The following is a 16629-nucleotide window of genomic DNA, read 5'->3' on the forward strand; positions in this document are numbered from 1 at the left end:
ATTGCATTGTCTTATTTCAAGTGCATATTATCTAATTGACTTATTTTAAGTGTAAAAATACTCATTCCATTGGCAAACTATCTTATTTACCTGCTCAAATTAAGGTTAAATACACTTGATTTAAGACATTTTTACTTAATTTCAGATCAATTTTGCAGTGAATGCATTGGGACTAAAATCACAGGATTTCAACACTCACTCTTTGAGCACAGAATGAAGGACCTTCAAAGACCTCAAAAACAACAAAGCCACAAATGGGGAAAAGGAAAAAAAAAAGGTCAGGCGAAATTCCTAGGGGTTAAAAAAAAACAGAAAAGTTAGAGGCAGAAATAAATCGTTGTTTCAGAAATGCAAGGTTGTTAAAGTAAAATGAAAATAAATATTTATGGTGGATTAAAAACATGCTTTAAAAATGATGTGGTATAAATCAGTATGAAACAAAAATAAAAACATATTTTAAAAATGTTGGTGTGAATAAATATGAAACAATTAAAAAGGTTGCAGTGAAAATATGGAACATAAAAACCCCACTTGCAATAAATACACAAACACAAAATAAAGACTTCAAGAAATGCATAACAGAAAATAAATAAAAGAAAAGTAAAAATAAAAGTGGAAGTTAAAATCAATATTTTTAGATTAACAATTTATTTCTGAATGTAATTTCAATTATGGCAGGATTGTTCCTCCACAGTAGCAGTCCCTTATCCAACTCAACATGACTTTGTTAGTCTAGGAACCATGACACCGTGAGGTATATCGTCTGGTTCCCTCACAGCTGCCGATGATAGCTAGTGTGGATTCTTACAGAAAAATAAAAAGTGCTATATCCAGCATATTTCTTTTTTTTTTTTATGTCAAAAGTTGTGGCTGTATCCCAAATATTTTCTCCAATTTTTTGTTTATTTAATCATTAAGGAAATGCAGCAGTTTGACTGTGGCTGTAGGCATGTGAAGCTGAACTTCAGTATTTATTAATCTCCTAGAAAAGTTCTAGTAGAGGTACATTTATCTCGCTTTGAAGCTGTACTTTCATATCAGCAAATATTCCCAGAATCACATACTTAAAACTTAAATAAGCCAAACACGAGCTTTTCGATTTTATCTAAATGAGTTGCGTGTTTAACTTGCACCCAGTGATTTCACCCAGCGGTCGAGAATCCAGCACCTTCAACGGGAGAGAGATGGAAGACAGCCCAGTTGTCTGACAGCTGCCTAGGCAGGCTGTTGGTGAGAAATGTGAACCACTTTTATAAACTAAGCTGGCTTTTAATAAACAGACTAGATATTTGAGTTTAACAAACCTTTAACTTGGGCTTTGAAACATCAGAGTTGTCTGAATAATTTCGGTGTTTAACATCCACCAGGCAGTTTAGTCCAATGGTAGGTTTAACGCAGCAAGTCGGGAATGAAGTGACTTCCCTGGGAGAAATAGTAAGCATCTTCCGGCTGCCGAGGATAGCTGGTGTTGAGAAATTGTCACGATCTTGGTGCTGATGACTGGTCTAATTACTAATTTCTTTCACCTGCCTAGCTCCGCCCAGTTCTTACTACCGTTAGTCTGATCCACCTGCTCTAGCCTCTATTTAACCAGCCTTCAACCAGTCAACAGTGCCAGATTATTCAAGCCTGTGCTAAGAGTTCTTTAGCGTACCTAATTGTTTCGGGTTGCCTGATCCTGACCCATTCTGCCTCTGGACCTCTGAGCCTGCCTCTCCCCATTCTGATCTGTTTGCCCGACCTATCCTTGGACTCCTGCTGGATTTCTGCCTGTGCACCAAACCTGGAAATGATTCTTGACAACCTCCTGGATTTCCCTTCAGTACCTCTTCAGATCTCTGATCTCTTGGCTCTGACTCCCGAGCAAATCCTCAACATCGGCTTTGGCTTCGCCGTCTGGATTATCCTGCCTTCCTTTATCTGCTCCGTTCGGATCTCCTGCTTGTCCTCCGACCTCCAGGACTTTGGCGTCTGGGACTCTCAGGGCGGCGCCTGCTGCGTCTTGTTGACAGCCGACCATCTGGAACCAACCTCGTCCTCTGGGCACGGACTGAACTTTAAGACCAGGTTAGTGACTCACACATACCATACCATACCATACCATACCATACCAACTTTATTTATGAAGCACTTTATACACCGAACAGGACCAAAGTGCTGTACACAATCATAAAATACAATAAAATTATAAAATAGAGAAAAAACGAGTGTAAAATACATATTAGTATACAAAAAGAATAAAACAAAGTAATCCATTTTTATCCTCCACTAGATAGATGTGGTCACTAACTAATTGTCTGTTTGCTTTGAATACTGGGTCGTTTTGTTCTGAGCGTGACAATAATTAAAACATTTATTCACAAAAATGCCACTACTGAGCTTCACCAAACCGCTTAGAGCCCCCACTGAATCATGGGAGATGGTGGGACATAAAGGATACTCCTAATTGATCCTTCAAATTGGTCAAATTATGGATGCATTTGTTGGGATGTATTTGAAGGATTTGTAGGAAGATTTGTTGTTGGGCGCTGTGACATAATTAGTCCTCCTTTGGAGGATGCAGGCCCTCAGTTGGGACATACCTAATGCAGTATAAATGTGATTTAGGCTTTTTTTTTTTAACCCTTCAAGAATGAATTAATTTCAATAAGAAACAAAATGATGTTTGATGGTTTGGGTACATTGATATAAATACCAGCATAAAACTGACAAAGGAAATAATGAAGTGGAAAAGCATGACTACAAAAACAAGAGTACAAATTGACAAAGGATCTGAGCAGACACAGACCCTTTGAATGCATAATTTAGGCTGTGATATTCAATGTATTATTAGGTTGAAGCATAAATGCTTTGAGTGGTTCTTTTTAAAGATAAGGATTCTTTAGAGTAGTCAATTGGATGGTTATCCTTTTGTCATGTAGTTTCTTTTTTTTGCCTACGCATTGTATTCCTTTCTTTCCTGCTTTGCTACAAACATATTTTTATGTGTGAACAAAATAAAATGTATGTTTTCGGCTTAAACATTTGCTTTGTCTGTTCTCATAAAGGCATTGTTTTTAGAATCATTGAAGTTTGAAGGAAGAAAAACACAGTGTTCTTTATTCTGTTTTATTTTCTGGATATTGTACTTTTTTCTTTTAATTTTGCACCCAGTCTGGTATATTTTATTTGCATCCATTAAAATATATATGGGCATTTGATTTAGAAGTTGAAAAGCGAAAAATGACTTGTTTATCATGAGCCTTTGTACTGTAGGTAGGAAATAGTCTGTATAGCAGATAAAACTGTAAAAACTGTAACTGTGGACTAATGTTTTCTAATGGAAGCTGATTTTTTTAACATCACATTAACCATGACAAAAACATAGACGTATTACTGCTACATTGTCAATGGAGCTATAGCACTTTATCTCAAACCCTAGTATTTTTCCCTAATGTACCCAGCTGCGTTTGAACCTCCATAAGGAGGCAGCAGATATCAGTGTGATTTCATTTTTCTTTTGCCTTTATAACACAGGATGCAATCTGCATATATTAAACACATGAAGCACTGGTGGTATAGCAAGGTGTCTCCTACAGGTCAGATGTATTTATTTATTTTTTTCGAAAGGGTGATTTTAATTTTCATTTAATTCTATCTCACCTTTATTTTTAAAAGGAAACATCATGAGAGCTGTACAAAATGAAATTTCGTTTTGTACACACTCTGTGTATACAAAATTACAATAAATGTTGTCTAAGTCTGTCTAAGTCTAAGTTTATATTGTTATGCTCCATTTAAGGTCCACAGACTTGTTTTTAAAAAGGGGTTCACAGACATCAAAACACTAAAAAACATCTGATAAAATAACATTTATACTTGGAAATAAATTACAATAAAACTGGTGTTTCTTTAGAAGATAAAGTAAAATTTTCAAACTTGAAACCAATGTGTTCCCCACATTAGTACTGTTCTAATCAGCAGTTTACATACCACCACCAATGACAAAAGTATTAATTTGTTTTTATTTATTGTTCTGGGTTTTAAACTTTTAAACAGTGAAGTTACTATGGAAATGTTTCAGCAAATTTTGGAAAAGTTATCTGGGTTAATAAACTTTAATATAATACCTAAACGTTAGGAAAAGTGTCCCTTTTCCCAGAATAATTATTGAAACTTTTCTTAATTGATCTGTTTCAAGGCATTAATCCAGTTGTTGAGTGTATCCAACACATTTTCCACACGACCCAATTTCATGATTGAAATATCTCCCTTCAAAAAGCTAGCTTGTATCGTCACCATTCTTGTGGTGTGTTTGGGAAAGTTATACTTATCTGAGGTCTCATTTACCAAAAATTGCAAGGGATTTATACTAAGTGCACACATGTCCTAAAGCCGAAAAGGGCCTACGCAAAAGATATTTCACATTTATCAAACCATGTGCGGGCTAAAACACAAGCAAAATTTCCTTGATAAACCACACCTGTGTGCACATGTGTGCGTCCGAGGTCCCACTTCGGCTCACATTCAACCACAAATGGCCCGTGCAATGTTGTTTCAGGGTTACCAATAGCAACAACAGTAAAAAAATAACAATAATGAAAGCTGCAATAGATTTACTGGTGACTGAGGTGGGGAATCAGATAAATATGTTAGGTAGTAACAGTAGTGTGACAAATAAAAGTATTATAAATGGAAACAGAGTTTAATTTGGACAAAACGGAAGGTTTAAAGCTTTATTTTTAATGTCTACCATTTTCTATAATTTAAAACAGTGATGCACTGTTTCCACTGGCTTGTAATGTTTGACTAGAGAAGTAAAAGAAGCAAAACCCTTTTTATACTTAAAGGTATAGTGCAGGATTTTTGCAAATTTTTAAAAAGATCCACCCTCTCCACTTAAAAAAGAAAATGGATGGATCTTATCTCACCTATATTTATTTTTACAAAAAATCCCAATAAATAAGACTACTGGTACATTAAATATAAATCATGACATGCTAGTATCTATGAATGTGTGCTGCAGTGAAAATTTTGACATGTTTGCTGGGTAATTAAGGATCTGTGGCGACCGTATAACTAATAATGATAGTTAATGCAAATTACAAAAAAAACAAAAAACATTATCCTCCCTGGAAAGTTAGGAGTCCTGGCTGGATGGTGTTGAAAGCTACTGCAGAAATCAAATATGTTCCTCACAGTGCTTCCAGGTTTCTCTAGGTGAGTCAGAGCTTGGTGCAGGAGGAAGATGATGGCATCTTTTGCCTCAATTCCAGGACGGTAGGCAAACTGCAGTGGATCCAATAAAGTCTTCACCACGGAGCATAGATGGTGTAAGACCAACCGTTTGAGGGTCTTTATCACGTGATAAGTCAGCACTAATAGCCTGTGGCTGCTGAGGTACTTTTCTATATAGTATATAGTATAATATAATTATTCCCTTGTGGTTTGCGTAAAATTATTTTGGAGCTAATAGAGTCATGTGTGACATAAAGACAGTGACTGAGGTTCATACCAGCAGACCAAACCTAGATTGTTATTGTGTTATCGTAAGGTTTAATTAATAGTGCATTTATTCACCTGAGAACTGATTATGTCTGTGTGTTACACACCCTGGTCGCGTGCACTGAAGTCTATATGAAAATAAAGTAGTGAATCTTTTTTATTGTATTTTAAATAGGCCTGTTGGCTCATAGGTCTTTTGTCCAAACAAAAAAAAATCGACTTCCAGCAGCCCTGCCTTTAAGTGTTCATAAATTAACAGAATCCAAAAGCTACATAAGCTCATAAACTAACTCTACCTAACAGGGACTACTAAATCCAATCTCAAAATCCAAAGATGGTTAAACAATAACCTGAAGAAGATAATAATACACTTAGCATAAACCCCATCATTACTTTTGACTTGCTGTTATAAACTCATCTCTACAAGGAATCTATGATATGTATGAATGTACACTAAAGCAATGTCAGATTAGGTCAGAAAAGGCATAGAAACAGTGATTCGTGTTAACAGGACATATTTCATCCAAACAACAAACATGCAACCATAAGTGTTCAGATTGACTGCCTTTATTAAATCAAGGAAGAGATGCCCATAACGGGGTAAACTCCCCTGCTGTTCGAGACAATTAACCTGACTTAAATATATTATAGAAATAGACTGCATAGATCTGGCCCTATTGATTGGGCCCATACCTAAGGGACTGATATCAGATCAAGGCATCTATAATCTTAAGAGGGGTGGAATTTCTAATACAAGATTGTGCATGTGTATATATAATACAGCTAATGTAAATAGGTAATTTCCAAAAGCAATACTAAAAATATCTTTAATTATTTATTATATATCTTTAAAGCCCCCTACCCCCAAGATACAGTATATTATTGGCATCTTATTTTTGTGTGTAAATGCTTATATAAGTGCTCCTTTATTTCCAATAATTACACTGTGTGCAGACACTGAATGTTTAGGGCATGGTCTATTAATTAATAAAGACTCCAGGGGGCATGGTTGTTGCATGTTTTATTTTTGTATCCATTCAAGGTTTTTATTTTCTTTGTTTGTATGTGTGTTTGTTTTTCTTAATACAGAGCAAACGGAGAGAGCACCAGTCTAAGCTAAGGATTAAAACTATTATAAATCCTTTATTTTTTTATTTGACTCTTGCAGCAGCGACCCTTCTCCTCCAGAATCCTAACAGGAATTTATGGCTACAAAAATATGTTTTTTTTCTTTTGACATTAGCAAAGTTTTCTTATGAAATATTTTGTGAAAATAAATATCTTTGAAACTATTGAATGATTTTAACCTGAGTTCATTTTACAACAAACATAACTAAAATTATGTAAAAAATCTTTGATTCTGTTTTTGTACTGTCACTCCATGCGGATATCCCCTGCACAAAATGAATGTTATTTAGGATCATGAGTATACGCAAACCTCTGGCGAGCTCTGTCGCTTAGTAAATGAAGAACAATTACGAATAAACTTGAAATTTGAAATCTGGATTTAAATCCCATGCAAAGCCTCTTATTTTCAGAGAACCATGAATGGAAGCTCTCCCAGAGGTTTCTCGTAGGTTGGTTCATTTTGGCCGTCAGCTGAATGTTTGTTTTCTTATTTTTATTGAAAGAAAAAGTTAGAATGGGTCAACTCACTAAACACGTCCAACTGAATGATTCATAGGAGGCTTAAGTCGAGTTTATTCTATTTATATAATGCTTTTTGCAGTTCTATGAGTCATACCTGCCCCTAGTTACAGTCTTTTTAAGAGGTCTTATGCCAGCGGTGACCAGTGTTCATTGTGTAGCTGGATCATCAAACTGCAAAATAAGCTGTAAGGTGCCATGGACATAGAATAATAGCAGATACTCACACAGAGAGCAGAATCTGTAAAGTCTTGATTCTGCATCTCTTTGACAGAGGTTGTTTACAGAAGACAAGAATATGTGTGTTTGTGTGAGCGCACTTGTCATCCTGCAAATATGTGTGTTCCTTTGAGTCACTCCTCTTTTTTTCACTGAAATAAATATGCAGAGCACATCAACTGTTTGTGCTTAGGCAAAATAGATGGCATTGCTGGTGAGCAAAACATCTATCATTTCTGGCTCTGATTAATAGTTGTCCTGGGGATGGCTTTTCTGCAAAGGGAGAGGGAGGAAAGGGAGGAGAGCATGAGGCGGGGGAATAACAGTGGAAAAAAAAGACAAAAAAGCAGAAAACAGCGGTGGAGAAAGTGAAAGAGAGGTTATGGAGAGTGGATGCCTTCTGTTTACTGATCTCAGATGGTTAAACAGAGAGAACTCGGAGCTAGGAATATTCTGCAGATGTCTTCTGTTGTGTTGCAATTGTGTGTTAAACAGTTTTCTATTTCTTAAACAAAGCCAAGACAAGAGGATCGTGTCATGGTTGGGAAATCAAAATGGTGAATCACAAACCACGGATAATTATGAGGTTTGGTGGTGTGGAAATGTTTGCCTACCAGTATTTCTAACAATGTTTTTAAATATCAATGCTCTGTTAGTGAATTATTAAATTCATTTTGCTGTTTGTCTTTCTTTATACATCTCTTAACTGTGTGAACATTGTCAAGATTATTGCAGTTTTTTAATCAGAAAATAAGTTTAACTCATTTTCTTTAACAAGTCCCAAAATTAAATGTTCCTTTACAAAAAAAAGAAAAAACTTGTTTTTATATATTATTTTTTTAGTGTTTTGTTAGTTCAAAATATGTATTGCTTGTTATAGAAAGATGATAAACACATTAAGAAACAATGTTTTCAATTTAGACAGAAAAAATTACTCAGTTGTTCTCACCTAAAGCAGTAATTATTAATTATTCTTTCTCGGGGCTACTTTGAGCAGGCAGTTGGCATCTCATCATTGAGAATTAATCTATTTTCAATGAAGAATAGAGGATTCGCTGTTATAACTTATTTGTGTATTGGTGGTTATACAAATACATCCCATTAACGTGCTGGGCTTTAGAACTGGTGGTCATGGTTCAGATCATACTTAAGACAAACCTCTAAGGACCTCCAAAATAGCCTTGGAAAAAACTAATCAGAGACATAAAAATAATGCTATGCCTACATGAATGTTGCCATGGTTACTACAGTTTGCATACGATATTCGGGTACTAAAACTTCATGATGGGATTGGCCTACTGGGACAAGAAACACATGGTTACGAGGGGAGAATATTGAAGTGCTGGACATTTACTATTCTAGTAAACCCAATGAAAGATGCAGCAGGCAGTGGAATCTATGAAAGCTTCGATTTCATACCCTTAAAGGCTTAAAGGTGCATAGTCATATTCTATGCCTGTACAAAATAAATCAAAAACCGATTGATTATGATAAAATAGGGTTATATACACCAAGGGTCCATCCTGATAGTGTTTTTATGATAGCCCTTTTTTAACGCTAAATAGAAGTCAGTTCTGCAGAACAACAGGAAAGCTAGATTGGGATAATTGACACAGCTTCATTATATATTATATACCAGTAATGCCTTATGGTAAAGTGACAGCTCACAGTTGCCCTAAACCAACTGATGTCAATTAGATTACTCAATCTACAGCAACTCTTAGTTTTTGTGGAGCCTTTCATTCAGAATATCAACAAAACCGAAAATTCCTGTTCTTAAAAAATGCAAACAGGGACTTTGCTTATTCTAAATGTACACAACAGAATTTTAACAAGTTAACAATCTGAGCAAAAAATAAGCATATATATATAAATAAGCATATATACACTATATTGCCAAAAGTATTTGCTCACCCATCCAAATTATTGGAATCAGGTGTTCCAATCACTTCCATGGCCACAGGTGTATAAATTCAAGCACCTAGGCATGCAGACTGTTTTTACAAACATTTGTGAAAGAATGGGTCGCTCTCAGGAGCTCAGTGAATTCCAGCGTGGAACTGTGATAGGATGCCACCTGTGCAACAAATCCAGTCGTGAAATTTCCTCGCTCCTAAATATTCCACGGTCAACTGTCAGCTGTATTATAAGAAAATGGAAGTGTTTGGGAACGACAGCAACTCAGCCACGAAGTGGTAGGCCACGTAAACTGACGGAGCGGGGTCAGCGGATGCTGACGCGCATAGTGCGAAGAGGTCGCCAACTTTCTGCAGAGTCAATCACTACAGACCTCCAAACTTCATGTGGCCTTCAGATTAGCTCAAGAACAGTGCGCAGAGAGCTTCATGGAATGGGTTTCCATGGTCGAGCAGCTGCATCCAAGCCATACATCACCAAGTGCAATGCAAAGCGTCGGATGCGGTGGTGTAAAGCACGCCGCCACTGGACTCTAGAGCAGTGGAGACGCGTTCTCTGGAGTGACGAATCGCGCTTCTCCATCTGGCAATCTGATGGACGGGTCTGGGTTTGGCGGTTGCCAGGAGAACGGTACTTGTCTGACTGCATTGTGCCAAGTGTAAAGTTTGGTGGAGGGGGGATTATGGTGTGAGGTTGTTTTTCAGGAGCTGGGCTTGGCCCCTTAGTTCCAGTGAAAGGAACTCTGAATGCTTCAGCATACCAAGACATTTTGGACAATTCCATGCTCCCAACTTTGTGGGAACAGTTTGGAGCTGGCCCCTTCCTCTTCCAACATGACTGTGCACCAGTGCACAAAGCAAGGTCCATAAAGACATGGATGACAGAGTCTGGTGTGGATGAACTTGACTGGCCTGCACAGAGTCCTGACCTCAACCCGATAGAACACCTTTGGGATGAATTAGAGCGGAGACTGAGAGCCAGGCCTTCTCGTCCAACATCAGTGTGCGACCTCACAAATGCGCTTCTGGAAGAATGGTCAAAAATTCCCATAAACACACTCCTAAACCTTGTGGACAGCCTTCCCAGAAGAGTTGAAGCTGTTCTAGCTGCAAAGGGTGGACCGACGTCATATTGAACCCTATGGATTAGGAACGGGATGTCACTTAAGCTCATATGTGAGTCAAGGCAGGTGAGCAAATACTTTTGGCAATATAGTGTATATATATATATATATATATATATATATATATATATATATATATATATATATATATATATATATATGATGGTGGCAGCCCCATCTGACAGAAGTGAGGCTGCAATACACCTGCGCCACCAGGTCCCCTGACCACCGTCAGTAGGCAATGCAGGTGAAGTATCTTGCCCAAAGACACAACCTACAACCCTTTGTTTGCAAACATGCAAACATTGTAGAGCAGACAATTTCTACATGAACATGAAAATAGTTGTTTACAACTCTAATTACTGCTACCATTGACTGTGAATTTAAATGTTTAGTTCAGAACTAGTTAGTCACAAGTTAAAAGATTCAACAGAAACAATCTCAGAACTTCTGAGTGGCTGAAATGTGTCCTACTCCAACAAATCTGTGACAGTCTGAACAAATTATTTCAAATTACTATAAAATCACTGCTGATTTAAATCGCTTTATCATACGCGTGTTGCCAGGAATTCATCTTTATGACGATCCTTAATAAAGCCTAATTCTACCATTTAAACTGTTTTTTTCTTCATATTTCAAGCATGTAAATTGCGAGCCAAAGGTTCATACAGTACACATTTATTCATATCTAAATGTATATGTAAGGCATGCCATCTTCTGTAAAACAGAGATGATTGAATGGAAATATGTAGCACAGTGCTACAAATGTAAAAGTAGCCTTTTTCTTTACATTCTGAGATAGGGATGGTAAAGTTCTCTTCTTTGAATTGGGCTTAAGTTTAGAAATATGGTGTAAATTCAGTTTAGGTTAAGATCAGGATTAGATTTATGTTGGTAGTAGTCTGGGTTAGGCCATATAGAGTCAATAAAAGGTCCCAATATTTCATGAAAACAAAGCTGTGTATGTGCATGTGTTTCCTAGTACTATGTGAAAAAATGGTGCAAGATAATAATAAACCACATGAATATGTAGGTAACATCATTTGAATTTCTGCAAAGCTTATAACCCCCATTCATGCTGCCTAAACACATCCACTTAACACAAATAGAATACAGCAACCCTAATGTCAAAAATAAGCAATTTTTAGTTACTGTAGCTAAAATGAAGGAGATAGGCAGTGTGAGGAATGAATACTTCAATCCTCAAGCAGACTACACACCCACAAACTGTAATGTCTCACCAGGACACCAAAAAAGCCCTGCTAAGCGTGTTGCAGAGCCTACATCTTAGTGAGGAGCCTGCAGTGGCATTCCCCTGGCGTCCTGCTGTGTTGGCTCATTTTGATGTTACTCTTTTTTTGTGGAGGGAACTGCTCTCATTCAAACTTTGGTTGTTTTTTTCGTGTTTGTTTTTTTACAGTCCTGTTTATATCCATGCAAAGTTCACTGAAGGAAAAACAGATTTCCTTGGATTTATGCATTGGGATGTTAAATAGAAAGAATAAACACAAGTGATCTTAACAATACTTCATAAGTCTACCAACAAGCTAGCTTGAAATGTTACATCCCTCTAAGGCTGTTTTAGGATCCTAGAAAAATTGGCATGCTTCAGATTAAAGTGTCTCCTGATATTTTGGTCTCTCTCTCTCTGTCTTTAAATCTTCTTCCTCCTACAATTTTTCCAGTTTGCCAGTGTGGGTGTAAAAAATAACTATTTAATTTCTGTATGGTATTATTCATATCAGCACCACCCCCACCCCTTCTCTGACAGGATCACAATCCAGTCTGCCCACCCACCAACGCACTCGCCTTCTTCCTTTGATGATGACATATACACCTCCTGCCACCATTTTGGCTTTTGTCCTCCTGATGACCCTGTCTCATTATACAGGGTAGCCAGGATTGCATCTAGCAGGCAGTTTTTTTTCTATTATAGCTCTTAAGGTGGACTATTTACAATTCAGAATAGGATTTTTTTCATTCCCATTTGATTTAATAAAATATAACTTTCATTTTTTTTTTTATAATTATGATCATTATCTCTAACTACATGGCTTAAAACCTTTTCTTTCTTTTATGGCCACTCTCATACTGCTTATAGATAATAAAATCAGTTTGCACATCCTAACAATTGATAAACCGCCACACCCAGCGCAACAAAAATAGAAAACTGAATCTCACCTTTTCATGCGGGTAGAAACACACTAAACAGGTGCACATTGAAGGTTAAACACAAACTTTAAAGGTACCATATTTTTCAGCTCTATTTTGGTGCAATTGCAAATCAAATGTTGTGGGACGACCAAACACACTAAACCAGTGGGTTTCAAATTCCTCAGGACCCACTGCCTTGCATGTTTTAGGTATTTCCCTGCCTCAATACATCTGACTTATCCCGAAATCGCACATCCTCCGTCACGCTCCGTTCTACTCCAGACCACCTGCACAAAGCAAAGCCAACAGCCTCCGCGATTCCTCCTGTCTTGCTCCGCTCCAACTTCCTCAGAGCCCGAGGAGAGCATGCGCGACATTATTATTATTAAACGCGTAGGAGCAAAACATGCGGAGATGAATGCTTGATTTTATATGACATATTAAAAAAATCCCCTTCAGCATCCAGCATAAGTGCAGTTTCTGCCCAAATATTTTCTTTTTGTTGTGGATTTTTTTAACAGGGATAATTAGGATCGTATGAACTATGTTTGTTCTCTACTTCCAAACTCAGCATCTCTTCATACATGCCTGTGATAAGAGGTTTCTTTTGAAGTTGTCAGATGTGCTCTTGGAAATCGTTTTGACTGGATTTGATTAAACCTTTAAGCCTGTCAATATAAAATAAATATTTTGATCGAGATGGGAAATATGCTTTCGGGTTTGTTGAAGTACAAATAGCTTGCATCTAATAATTTGTGGAATATATAAGAATTTTGCTCTAATGACAGTGGGAGGATGAGAAGATTTTATGAGTTAATCACCACTCAGTGTAATATTCAGATCAATTCAAAATATATCAACATTGGTTGCGAGATACCGATGCTACTAAAGAAGCTTCAGACTCATGGTGTCTATTGTAATTAAAAAAAAAAACAAAAAAAACCCCATTAGCCTTTTGTAGCTCTATAACTTACAGACTTCGAATTTGAGGTGGTGGGAATGAATGTTGTTCATAACAGCCCCGTTTCCTCTTTGTAGGGCATGCAGAAGAAGACTACCGTCAATCCCCGATTCCCTTGTGTGACAACCCCCATTACCCGTCTGCTTAAACCCTCCCCCCTCCCCCCTGCCTTCCACACAAAGATACTTGCAAGCACATATATACATGTTCACACACAAAGCGCTTTAGGGCTGTGGGAGGTCATACCGCTCTGTGCTGGCAGCCAGTGGCGTGTGGGACACATGCAGCAGAAACTAACTATGATACACAATGTACACGCGTGCCAGTGTGGGCACACTTGCTAGCGAGTGTGCTCCAGAGCATGTTTTCGAGCAGAGAATTAACAAATGTGACAGAGTGAAGGGCTGAAATGGGGGAGGGTGTGGGATTGTGAAGAGTGCAGACAAGGGACAAGAGCAGAAGAAGAAGAGGAGGAGGAAGAGTGATTTGACATAGCCTTGTTTTGCAAGTAAAACCGAGGGGTCTTTTTTGGCATAGTGGCTGAATTTACACTAATGATGCAATTTCCTGGCCAGCCTGCCTGCCAGTTTCAGACGCTACGGTTCCTCTGCCATTGGTCCTTATCTGATTGCATCTGCACCTCGCCGTGCTTACCGAGCGTAGTTTTGGGGAATAAAGATACCACAAAGCCTCTAACAGAAATAGTCCGCTTCCACTCTAACTTTTTACCCACTCTGGGCTGACTGTGCTCTGCTCAGTCTTCTTTGTACTGTCATAACAATATGCCTTTTTTGAGGATGAGAAAACCAGTATATTGCGGTGGTGAAGAGGAAGGAGATGGCAGGGTAGAGCTTGGTGGGTAGTAGGAGATGGAAAAAAAAAGGAAAACTAGCAGCCTAGAATGTAACCACATATTTTACTGTGGTTCTTCTAGGTTTTGCCCAATTTCTAGTGGTTCTTATTCAAAATTATGGAGGAAACCACACTGGAAAAACAGTTATACCTCACTTATCCCCCAGGTCTAATGAGACTGTATGAGTGGTGACATAATGAAACTTTGTTGCATCATGAGTGTGTAACATTGACACAAAAATTTCATATATGAAACCTAAAATAAGGTCAAATACACTACTCTAACCAGTTATGTCCAAGCCCAGTTCCTAGTTTATCTATAATCCCTTGTGGCAAGGAGTGGCAAGGAGTAAAATAATCCGCTATTAAACGGAAAGCCCCATCAAGAAGATAATACAGCATCAGTTCACTCTGTTTTCACTTACAAAAGCGGACACATCTGTTTTCTTTTCTGTTTCTTACATAAGTTTTAATCCCCAAAATGTATATGTTTTTTTTACTCTGCTAAACCGTTCAAGTTACCAGAACACAATAAAAGCAAAACTCTTATACAAGTTTCAAATGTTGAGACTTAGAGACTTAGACATATTTTATTTTGTCATTTTGTATATACATTTGGTGCTGTTGACAACCTTTACAGCTGAGCTGTTGCTGACCAATGGAGCGTGGTTAGGCTGGTTCTTCTTGAAGTCCAAGATGATCTCCTTCATCTTCTTCACGTTCAGGATCAGGCTGTTATCTTTGCACCAGTCCACCAGCTGCTCCACCTCCTCTCTGTAGTTCTGATCGTTGTCGTCACTAATGAGGCCCACCACCATGGTGTCGTCTGCAAACTTCACAATGTGATTGATTGTGCACCTGGGGACACAGTCATGTGTCATCAGGGTGAACAGCCGGGGGCTCAGGACACAGCCCTGAGGGGAGCCTGTGCTTAGGATGATGACATCAGAGGTGTTCTGTCCGACCCGGACCGACTGAGGTCTGTTGTTGAGGAAGTCTAGCAGCAAATTGCGGAGGGGTGTATTGAAGCCCAGCTGTTTCAGTTTGTCCATCAGATGCTGTGGGATGATGATGGTTAAAACTAAACCTAAGTCCAGGAACAGCATCTGCACATGGGTGTTCTTCTTCTCCAGGTGTTCTAGGCTCAGGTGGAGATTACCAGAGATGGCGTCCTCGGTGGAGCGTTTTTTTAACATGGGAGAGCTAGCAAGACCCCTTTGTTGTCAAAATAGTAACACAGGCACAGTTTACAATGAAGTCTTTGCAAGAAAAATACGGTAAATAATTATGTCATACTTTTCTTAATGTTTTTTTTCTAACTTATGACCCTCTGGAGAATAGAGTCTTGAAGTATAATGGATTATGAAATGGCTTAAAGATCACTAGACTGTACTTTTGGGCCTGTCGCCATAACCTCATGAGATTTTTTTTATTTTTTATTCAAGATACATTCGCTTGCTTCTTAAAAAGGAGAAGATGCCAAAGAAGGAACAAGAATTTACTTAGTGGTCAGTAAACTGATAAAGAGATGCTAAGTTATGGGGCAATTATTTCTCTACTTCTGAAGGAAATGCTGCATTTGCTAAGGAAAACCTTCGAAACAAGAAGTTTTAAATGAATCAATGGGCAACAAAATACTTGCCTATAAATCAGAAAATGTTAAAGTCACAGGACAATACCTTTCTGTCTGTTCAAAACTATACCAAATATCTTTGAACTTGCTTGTTGTCTCTTGCTTCTTAAAGCACAAAGATGGGGAGCTCAGCCTGGCCCAGATGGATCATATTTCGTCATCTTAAGAAACCACAGCAGTGCACTCCCTTCTTTCAAATGAAGGACCATTTTCTGCTTGCATTCCAGGTAAGGCCTCATCACTCGCATGTTAGAGCGCCATATGATGGTGAGCTGCCTTAAGCTGCTTGTAAATCTGAAATAGCAGCACATGCGACTTTAAATGAGACATTAGAAAATTTAACACAGATGTGTGGCTTTGTGATGTCCAATTCAATATGCTGGATAGTGTCTTTAAAGTTTGCATTGACTTTGAAGGTTTTTAAAAAGGTATCACAAGGTTTGGCTTTTTTTTTTCCAGATGCTGTTATGACCTGTATCTGAAAGCATGCTACACAGAAGCAGTAATCCTTTTGTTTTTGACTTTGTATCTAATTATGGGAGAGCTGAAGGATCTCTCTTCACCGCAGCAGAGCCTCGCAGTAGCCGCTGGGTGTAAGAGACATGAAGCTGTGTGAAAGGGGGGAGGGCCTGGGAGGGT

General features: G+C 38.1%; 1 long non-coding RNA gene across 1 annotated transcript in view; it reads left to right on the forward strand.

Annotated features, from left to right (window-relative positions):
- LOC119779409 overlaps nucleotides 1–16206 on the forward strand; it is a 51162-nt gene extending 34956 nt beyond the window's left edge. Inside the window, exon 3 of the long non-coding RNA XR_005280223.1 lies at nucleotides 16103–16206. This is a non-coding gene — a long non-coding RNA (uncharacterized LOC119779409). The remainder of the gene's footprint in view (nucleotides 1–16102) is intronic.
- The last annotated feature ends 423 nt before the right edge of the window (nucleotides 16207–16629 follow it).

This window comes from Cyprinodon tularosa, unplaced genomic scaffold, assembly GCF_016077235.1.
Source record: "Cyprinodon tularosa strain WSP-4 unplaced genomic scaffold, ASM1607723v1 ctg147, whole genome shotgun sequence".
In the NCBI taxonomy this organism is placed as follows: Eukaryota; Metazoa; Chordata; class Actinopteri; order Cyprinodontiformes; family Cyprinodontidae; genus Cyprinodon; species Cyprinodon tularosa.